Source organism: Megascapheus bottae, unplaced genomic scaffold, assembly GCF_031878675.1.
Source record: "Megascapheus bottae isolate mThoBot1 unplaced genomic scaffold, mThoBot2.hap1 HAP1_SCAFFOLD_40, whole genome shotgun sequence".
NCBI classification, from domain to species: domain Eukaryota; kingdom Metazoa; phylum Chordata; class Mammalia; order Rodentia; family Geomyidae; genus Megascapheus; species Megascapheus bottae.
Genome location: NW_028327715.1, coordinates 5,011,567 through 5,019,494, shown reverse-complemented (window position 1 = coordinate 5,019,494; position 7,928 = coordinate 5,011,567). Strand labels below are relative to the sequence as shown.

Below are 7,928 nucleotides of genomic sequence, written 5' to 3'. Positions count from 1 at the left end.
GTGGAGGCTCGATAAAGAGGATCCATGTATTGGAGATTGCTTGGTCGGTGGTAAAGTAGTTACTAGTAGTGATAACAAAGTTTGGAGTGTACAGCATGGATAGCATGGAAGGAAAGCTTTAGTAGAGTGGAGAATTTCAGACATTTGGAAAAGAGATTGTTTCTTGGATCAGCTATGTACATTCTAGAAATGCTCCCTCTCTCTTTCCTCCTTTCCTTCTTTCCTTCTTTCCTTCCTTCCTTCCCCCTTCCTTCCTTCCTTCTTTCCTTCCTTCTTCCTTCTTTCCTTCCTTTCTTCCCTCCTTCCTTCCTATTGGCATTACTTATGCAAATTTATAGAGTACAACATAATATTTGATCTGTCTATACAGTATGGAAATATTCAATAGAGGTAACTGATATATCCATCACCTTTCTAACTCACCATTTTTGTGAAGAAAATGTTAAAAATCAATTCTTTGTTTAATTTTGAATTGTACAGTATTATTAATTGTGGTCACAGAGTACTTCAATAGCTCATATCGTAGCTTGTTCTTCAAGTCCTACTAAAACTTTTTTTTTGCCAGTCCTGGGCTTGAGCTCAAGGCCTGAGCCCTATCCTTGGGCTTTCTCAAGATCAGAGCTCTACCACTTGAGTCTCAGCAACATTTCCAGCTTTTTTCTACAACCCAGGTCTTTGTGCATACTAGGCAAGCACTCTACCACTAGACCAAACCCCCGGCCCCCCTACTAAAACTTTTACCCATGATCAATATCTCACTTTCTCTGGTAGTACCACCATGGTAGTTCCACCATTCTACTCAGTTTCTATGAAACTAACTTTATTGAATTTCATGTACAAGTGATATCATACAGTGTTCATTCGTTTTCATCTGTCTTATTCCACTGAGCATACTCTGCATTTTCTTTTATTATAGGAAATTCAGTGACCAAATTATGCCTATTCAGAAATTTAAATAGGGATGATAAAACTACCTAAGATTTTATATTTAATGAAAATCTGTTAATGTGTAACAAATTCAAAACGATTTCTTCCCTACAGCATTCCTGGAAAGGGGCTGAAAATTTACTAGTATGCAGCTCTAGTGTGACATATGTCACACAGATGGTGACATTGGCCTTGGTCAAAGATGAAATAGTTACTAGAGTGGTCCATACCTATGACTCCTCAGACCTCTCTGAGGGAATCCCACATTTACATACTAGAACACTTACTGAAAATATCTTTGTATTTAAGGTGTGTGTGTGTGTGTGTGTGTGTGTGTGTGTGTGTGTGTGTGTGTTGGAACCTAGTTTTCTGAGGCCTCTGGCAGAAAAAGACTCTACTAAGTGCAGAAGAATAACACTTCATACAGGAGGTAGGCTCAATGACAGATGACAACAGAAAGCATCATGGGAAGTGAGAAATGGCTATTTTTGGTCCCCCTGAATGGATGTATCTTAACTTGACATTTCCTTTGCTTGCAAAACAGGAGAAGCAAGGAGAATAATACAGCATGATAAAATGATATGGGACAACTGGGGAATGGAAATGAGGACATATTAATAAAATTTTGATTGTATAATTACATTAACTTCGGTGATTGCCTTACTTGCTCCTCATTTGGGTGGAGAATTTTTTATGAGCAATTATTGTGAACTTTTATGTACTCATCTATGAGCTGTGGGTAAAGGTACAATAGAAGTGTGGCTGTGGAGCTTCAAATTCAACTCAAACACCTGCTATTTGGTTCTGATAGAATTTCCCTGGGAAGTACTAAGTCATTCTGATTCTGTAATCTTCTCTCTGTGCTATATGTGGGATTTTCTTATATTCAGAAAAGATTCCAGAGTTGCATCAAAGATGACTGGGAACCAATTTAAATAATTTGGGATAATCACTGAACGCAAAAGAATTTGGAGAAGTTTCTGAAACACCAGAGGTACACAGGCTGTTCTAACACCCTCCTGGAATGCCACATCAAAAGCAGCAGCTTCCCGGAAGGTAAACGATTTTCATGGAGAATTGCAACCCATCTATGATGGGTTTCCTGTGAAAAGCAGGGGTCACTAATTGGATTGTCCACTTTTAATGGTTTGCAATGCAAAAGAGGCGGCAGCGGCCGCACCGGTGCTGGAGCAGCGGCAGTGGAGGCGGTGGCGGCGGCCGCAGGAACTTCCACCTTAGACCATGGCGGCCCGCGGCGCCGTGCAACGCTGCGCACAATGAGCCACTCTCATGCACTTCTTTTATCAGACAGTTATATCTCTCAAATCAAATTCCACCTTCCCCTCAATTCCAAATAAATTATCTCTACAGCCTTCCCTATTACAGTAAGTACCAGACATTGGCTCAGCTGCTGGTAACGTCAAATAGAATCCCACTTTTCATCTCTAAGATTAGCCATCAATAAACCTTGGATTTTTACATTCTGGAAATTGCTCCTGAAGCTGTTATGAGAGTTAACTGAAATACAGGAGCAAAAGTCACATTTGCCTACAAAAGGTGACTTTATTCTATTTCGTTTCCATGGGATCATCTGCATGGGCCTTTTAATGTTTTCTTCCCTTCCACAATCCAGGCCTCTACATAGTCCTTGCAAACCATTAAAGAATTTGATCTTCTCTTTATCTCCCTGTGCAAAATTCACTACCTTCTCTCCATGATCAATGCACACCATGCTCTTTGTTCACTTACATCTCTATTCAAGGCCCTTGGGTACTTTCTACCAGATTTAAGGACTTTATGAAACTCCATACCCCCCCTTCTAAAGAAAATCAAGACTGGTACTGTGCAAAAATGCAGCCTCCGCTTTCTAAATAGATTCCTAGAATTTCCCAAGTCCCCAAGCTTTGTGAAACAATTCCCTGAGACTATTTTCATTTAGGGGCCTAGTAAAATAGTCCTTGCTGATAATACATTGAAAAGACACTTGCATGTCCTTATTAAGAGTATTAATAGGCATCATCCAGATCAGTAACATGTCTGCTGGCCATTGTCCAGGCTGTTTATGGTTGTATTCATCATCCAGCAGAGTGCTTGCCTCCACACAGACTTAGCCCTGAGACTGCCAGTTCATTTCAGAAGCTAGAACTGCTGACTCTGCAGGTGGCAGTAGCAGCTTTGGAATAACTTTCTGGTAAAGCCAAAAAGGAGAGCTTCCATGTTCATTCTACAGCTAGAGCCCTGTAAAAACAAAAAACAAAAACAAAAATAGCATTAAGGAAGACTGAAATGGTTCGCAAGAGTATAAGCAAAGCATATTAAAAACAATAAAAATGGGACCATCATAAACTCTAACTTGTAGCATCCAAATTTCCTTCTAGAAAAGCCATACTCAGCACATGGTAAGTAAGCAAATCAACTTCCCACAAGTCAAGAATGTGTCTCCAGAGAAAACCCATGGGAACTAAGCTTTCCTCTATCTGTTTCATTGTCAATGAAAATAGAGTGTACAGTAAGGGTCATTTGGGATTCTTCTTCTAGTAGGTGGATGTGCTGTGAACACAGATTGTAGATTTGGATGTACCACATATGCTTACTTAGCTCTGAACTTATCCAACTGTATATATTAAGTATTGAGTGTTTGTGTGTCATTCTGCCTATAAGTCATTTGAAAATATGTAAAAAAATAAAGTGTACCTAACTAGTCATGTAAAAGGTCTAGGGGCAGGCTCTAGTGTGAAACTGTGGTGAGCCCAACATAATCCATCATATCTGACATGCCAGTAGATCCAGCATATCCCACCCACACAAAAGAAATACCCAGGGTAGACATACCTGGATATAAAGACGGGAAAGAAGGAAAGAGAAGGAAAATCAGTCCATTTTTGAAGGAACAGAAAATAAACTATCCTTTAAAATAAGAATCAGAATACAAACTACAGGGCTGGGAGCGTGGCCTAGTGGTACAATGCTTGCCTAACATGCATGAAGACCAGGGTTCAATGCCTCAGTACCAAATACATAGAAAAAGCTGGAAGAGTTGCTAGGGGCTCAAGTGCTAGAGCTCTAAGCCTTGAGAAAGCCCAAGGACAGTGCTCAGTCCCTGAGTACAAGCCCCAGAATTGGCAACAACAACAAAAGAAATACAAATGACATTGCAGATTTCCATTTACAAACATGAGAGCAAAAGCAGAGTTGACCAAACTGTAGAATCCTGTATTCTTAAGGGGCATTATTACCAAAATGAAGGAGAAAAAGACTTTCTGGCAAAAATAAAAATAAGAAAATGACATAGGTCAGAAACTCAATTCTACACAGATAAAGACAAAAACAAACATTTGGGAGGGTACTAAGATTTAAACTCAGAGCTTCCACATTTGCTCAGCTTGCTGCTTAGCTGGTGTTCTTCCACTTGAATCATATCTGCTTTTTTTGGGGACATAGAATCTCACTGTTTTTTCTGGCTGGCCTGACTTTGAACTGCAACCGCAGCTCCTAAAGTGCTAAAACTACAAGTGTGAGAAACCAGTGCAGTATATTTTCTGATTCTTATTTGATCAGAGTGGTTAACAGTTTATTCAAAATGATAGCAGTAACATAAAGAGTATTTGTAACTGTGGATGAGCAAAATGAATAACAGCAATGTTATAATAGAAGGGGGGTATTTACTTCTTTTTGTTATGAAATTCCCAACCTACCTCTGGAACCGTGCAGTATCATTTAAAAGTGGCTCAAGTTAGTTACTGACACACTAATCTCTTATTTCCTACAATCTTGGCTTCCATAGGTTTAATTACCCATACTCAGCTGAAGCCTAAAAGACATTAAACAGGAAATTTCAGAAATAAACCATTCATAAAGTTTTAATTGCATGCCACTCTCAGTAAATACGATGATATCGTTATCATTTTATTCTGTTCCATCTAAGACCTGAATCCTTCTTTGGTCCAATAAAACCATACTCTAGATTTTATATGCCCATTAGTCCTTCAGAAGCCTTCTCAGAGGTCACCTCACTTATGGTAACCTTACAAAACCTGCGTATAAGGTTTAGTGTTATTAACAATTTTAGACATCTATTGGGTGTATTGGAACATACCTTCTTATGGGTAAAGGTAAACTATGATATTACACAGTAAGGTCTATTTTTTTTAACCTTTACATCCAAGTACTTTCCAAACTAATAGCCTTCTCTCTCAACCCAGAACATTAGAATACAGAAATGAACAATAATAGAGAAATAAGTACCTAAGATGTAGGATCACGTTAGTGATTGTTTCCTGGGTGACAGTGGAAAAGACAGGCTACAGAAAGCCACTCTTTAGAAAGGCACTGACTCCAGCCATATACTGCCTTCACAGTTAACCAAGCACTTCAATTTCGCACTAGCCTTCCCCCAAATCCACTGGAATGCAGTTTATCTAACTTTATATCTCCCTCACATACTCCCATCAGTCAAATGAAAGCCATAGGCAGACACCTTAAATAACCCCCAATTCCTGTATGCGCCATCCAGAGTCAGGGTAGAATGACTTTAGTCTTTTTTTTTTTTTAGTGCCATGAATTAACAGCATTAATTCCTAGCTATAGTCAACCCTTTGTGCACAAGGCTTCTGTCCTTCACACATACTCGTAAATGTAGCTCTCCTCTGGTGTATCATAATTTTTCCCCTTTCTAGTGGACATTCAAAAGCACAATGTCATTTCTCTCTTATTAAAAAAAATGCTTGACTCCGACCCCCAAATTCCATTTACTACCAAAGTTCTCTTTATAAAGAAATGAATTTGATGAATTACATTAACTTACTGGTTCAATTTCTCTTGCTCTGTTTTGCTCTGGACACTGTGTGATCAGGTTTTACAATTCTGCCACTCTTATCAGAATCTCTAGAAAGCTCCACATTACCAGACCAATAGATATTCCAGTCTTCATATGCTTAGCCTTCAATTTTTATTTGCACATAATCCTATAAAAGCCTATATAATGCAATTAATTTATATAATATGACTATGCCAATGATTCTTATATTTATAGTTCCAGCTAAGGCTTCCACTTGGACTTCCAGACATCTTCATCCATCCAATCACCACTAAATCTCAACTTGGTTGGCTAAGAGGCAGATCACACATAACAAGAATAAAGCCCCCCCTACTATTTCTACCACCCTAAACTTTCTAGAGCCTTCAATGAAATTAATAGTGATTTCATCTTTCCAAGAGTTTGACCCATAATCATTTTTATCTTTCATTTCCAGGTTTAATCTGTCAACATCAAGAAAGCCTTCCTTCCCTTACCTACTGAAAACTGACTTTCCATCTTGTTTGTTTGTTTCAAATATATCTACCTCCTTCATAATGCAGGTTCCACAAGGTAGAACATTTTTGTTTCAATTTTCCTTTGCACCATCCCCAAGATATCATCCAGTATATAAAAACTGGAAAAAATTCTAAGAAATGACAAATATTTTCGAATTAATATTTAATCATTTGTTTTCTACTCCTCCGTATATAGCCTTCTACTCATTTAACCTGTCTGATAAAAATTTCTTGGCCTTTTTCTGGAGATTGAAGGCCTCTTTTGCATTACAAACCATTAAAAGTGGACAGCTTCATACAATCCAATTAGTGACCCCTGCTTTTCACAGGAAACCCATCATAGATGGGTTGCAATTCTCCATGAAAATCGTTTACCTTCCGGGAAGCTGCTGCTTTTGATGTGGCATTCCAGGAGGGTGTTAGAACAGCCTGTGTACCTCTGGTGTTTCAGAAACTTCTCCAAATTCTTTTGCGTTCAGTGATTATCCCAAATTTTATTTAAATTGGTTCCCAGTCATCTTTGATGCAACTCTGGAATCTTTTCTGAATGTAAGAAAATCACACATATAGCACAGAGAGAAGATTACAGAATCAGAATGACTTAGTACTTCCCAGGGAAATTCTATCAGAACCAAATAGCAGGTGTTTGAGTTGAATTTGAAGCTCCACAGCCACACTTCTATTGTACCTTTACCCACAGCTCATAGATGAGTACATAAAAGTTCACAATAATTGCTCATAAAAAATTCTCCACCCAAATGAGGAGCAAGTAAGGCAATCACCGAAGTTAATGTAATTATACAATCAAAATTTTATTAATATGTCCTCATTTCCATTCCCCAGTTGTCCCATATCATTTTATCATGCTGTATTATTCTCCTTGCTTCTCCTGTTTTGCAAGCAAAGGAAATGTCAAGTTAAGATACATCCATTCAGGGGGACCAAAAATAGCCATTTCTCACTTCCCATGATGCTTTCTGTTGTCATCTGTCATTGAGCCTACCTCCTGTATGAAGTGTTATTCTTCTGCACTTAATAGAGTGTTTTTCTGCCAGAAGCCTCAGAAAACTAGGTTCCAACACACACACACACACACACACACACACACACACACACACACACACACACAAAACATTCCTTAAATACAAAGATATTTTCAGTAAGTGTTCTAGTATGTAGATGTGGGATTCCCTCAGAGAGGTCTGAGGAGTCATAGGTATGGACCACTCTAGTAACTATTTCCCTTTGACCAAGGCCAATGTCACCATCTGTGTGACATATGTCACACTAGAGCTGCATACTAGTAAATTTTCAGCCCCTTTCCAGGAATGCTGTAGGGAAGAAATCGTTTTGAATTTGAGCTACACATTAACAGATTTTCATTAAATATAAAATCTTAAGTAGCTTTATCATCCCTATTTAAATTTCTGAATAGGCATAATTTGGTCACTGAATTTCCTATAATAAAAGAAAATGCAGAGTATGCTCAGTGGAATAAGACAGATGAAAACGAATGAACACTGTATGATATCACTTGTACATGAAATTCAATAAAGTTAATTTCATAGAAACTGAGTAGAATGGTGGAACTACCATGGTGGTACTACCAGAGAAAGTGAGATATTGATCATGGGTAAAAAGTTTTAGTAGGGGGGCCGGGGGTTTGCTCTAGTGGTAGAGTGCTTGCC

The 7,928-nt window shown here is 38.5% G+C and overlaps 1 long non-coding RNA gene across 1 annotated transcript; it reads right to left on the bottom strand.

Moving 5' to 3' along the window:
- Nucleotides 1-2,232: 2,232 nt before the first annotated feature.
- On the bottom strand, nucleotides 2,233-5,833 carry LOC150039409 (uncharacterized). Its single transcript, XR_016534438.1, has 3 exons — nucleotides 5,732-5,833; nucleotides 4,623-4,738; nucleotides 2,233-3,165 (listed from the first exon to the last, which is right to left on the bottom strand). It is a non-coding gene; the product is annotated as an uncharacterized LOC150039409 (long non-coding RNA).
- Between the last annotated feature and the right edge of the window lie 2,095 nt (nucleotides 5,834-7,928).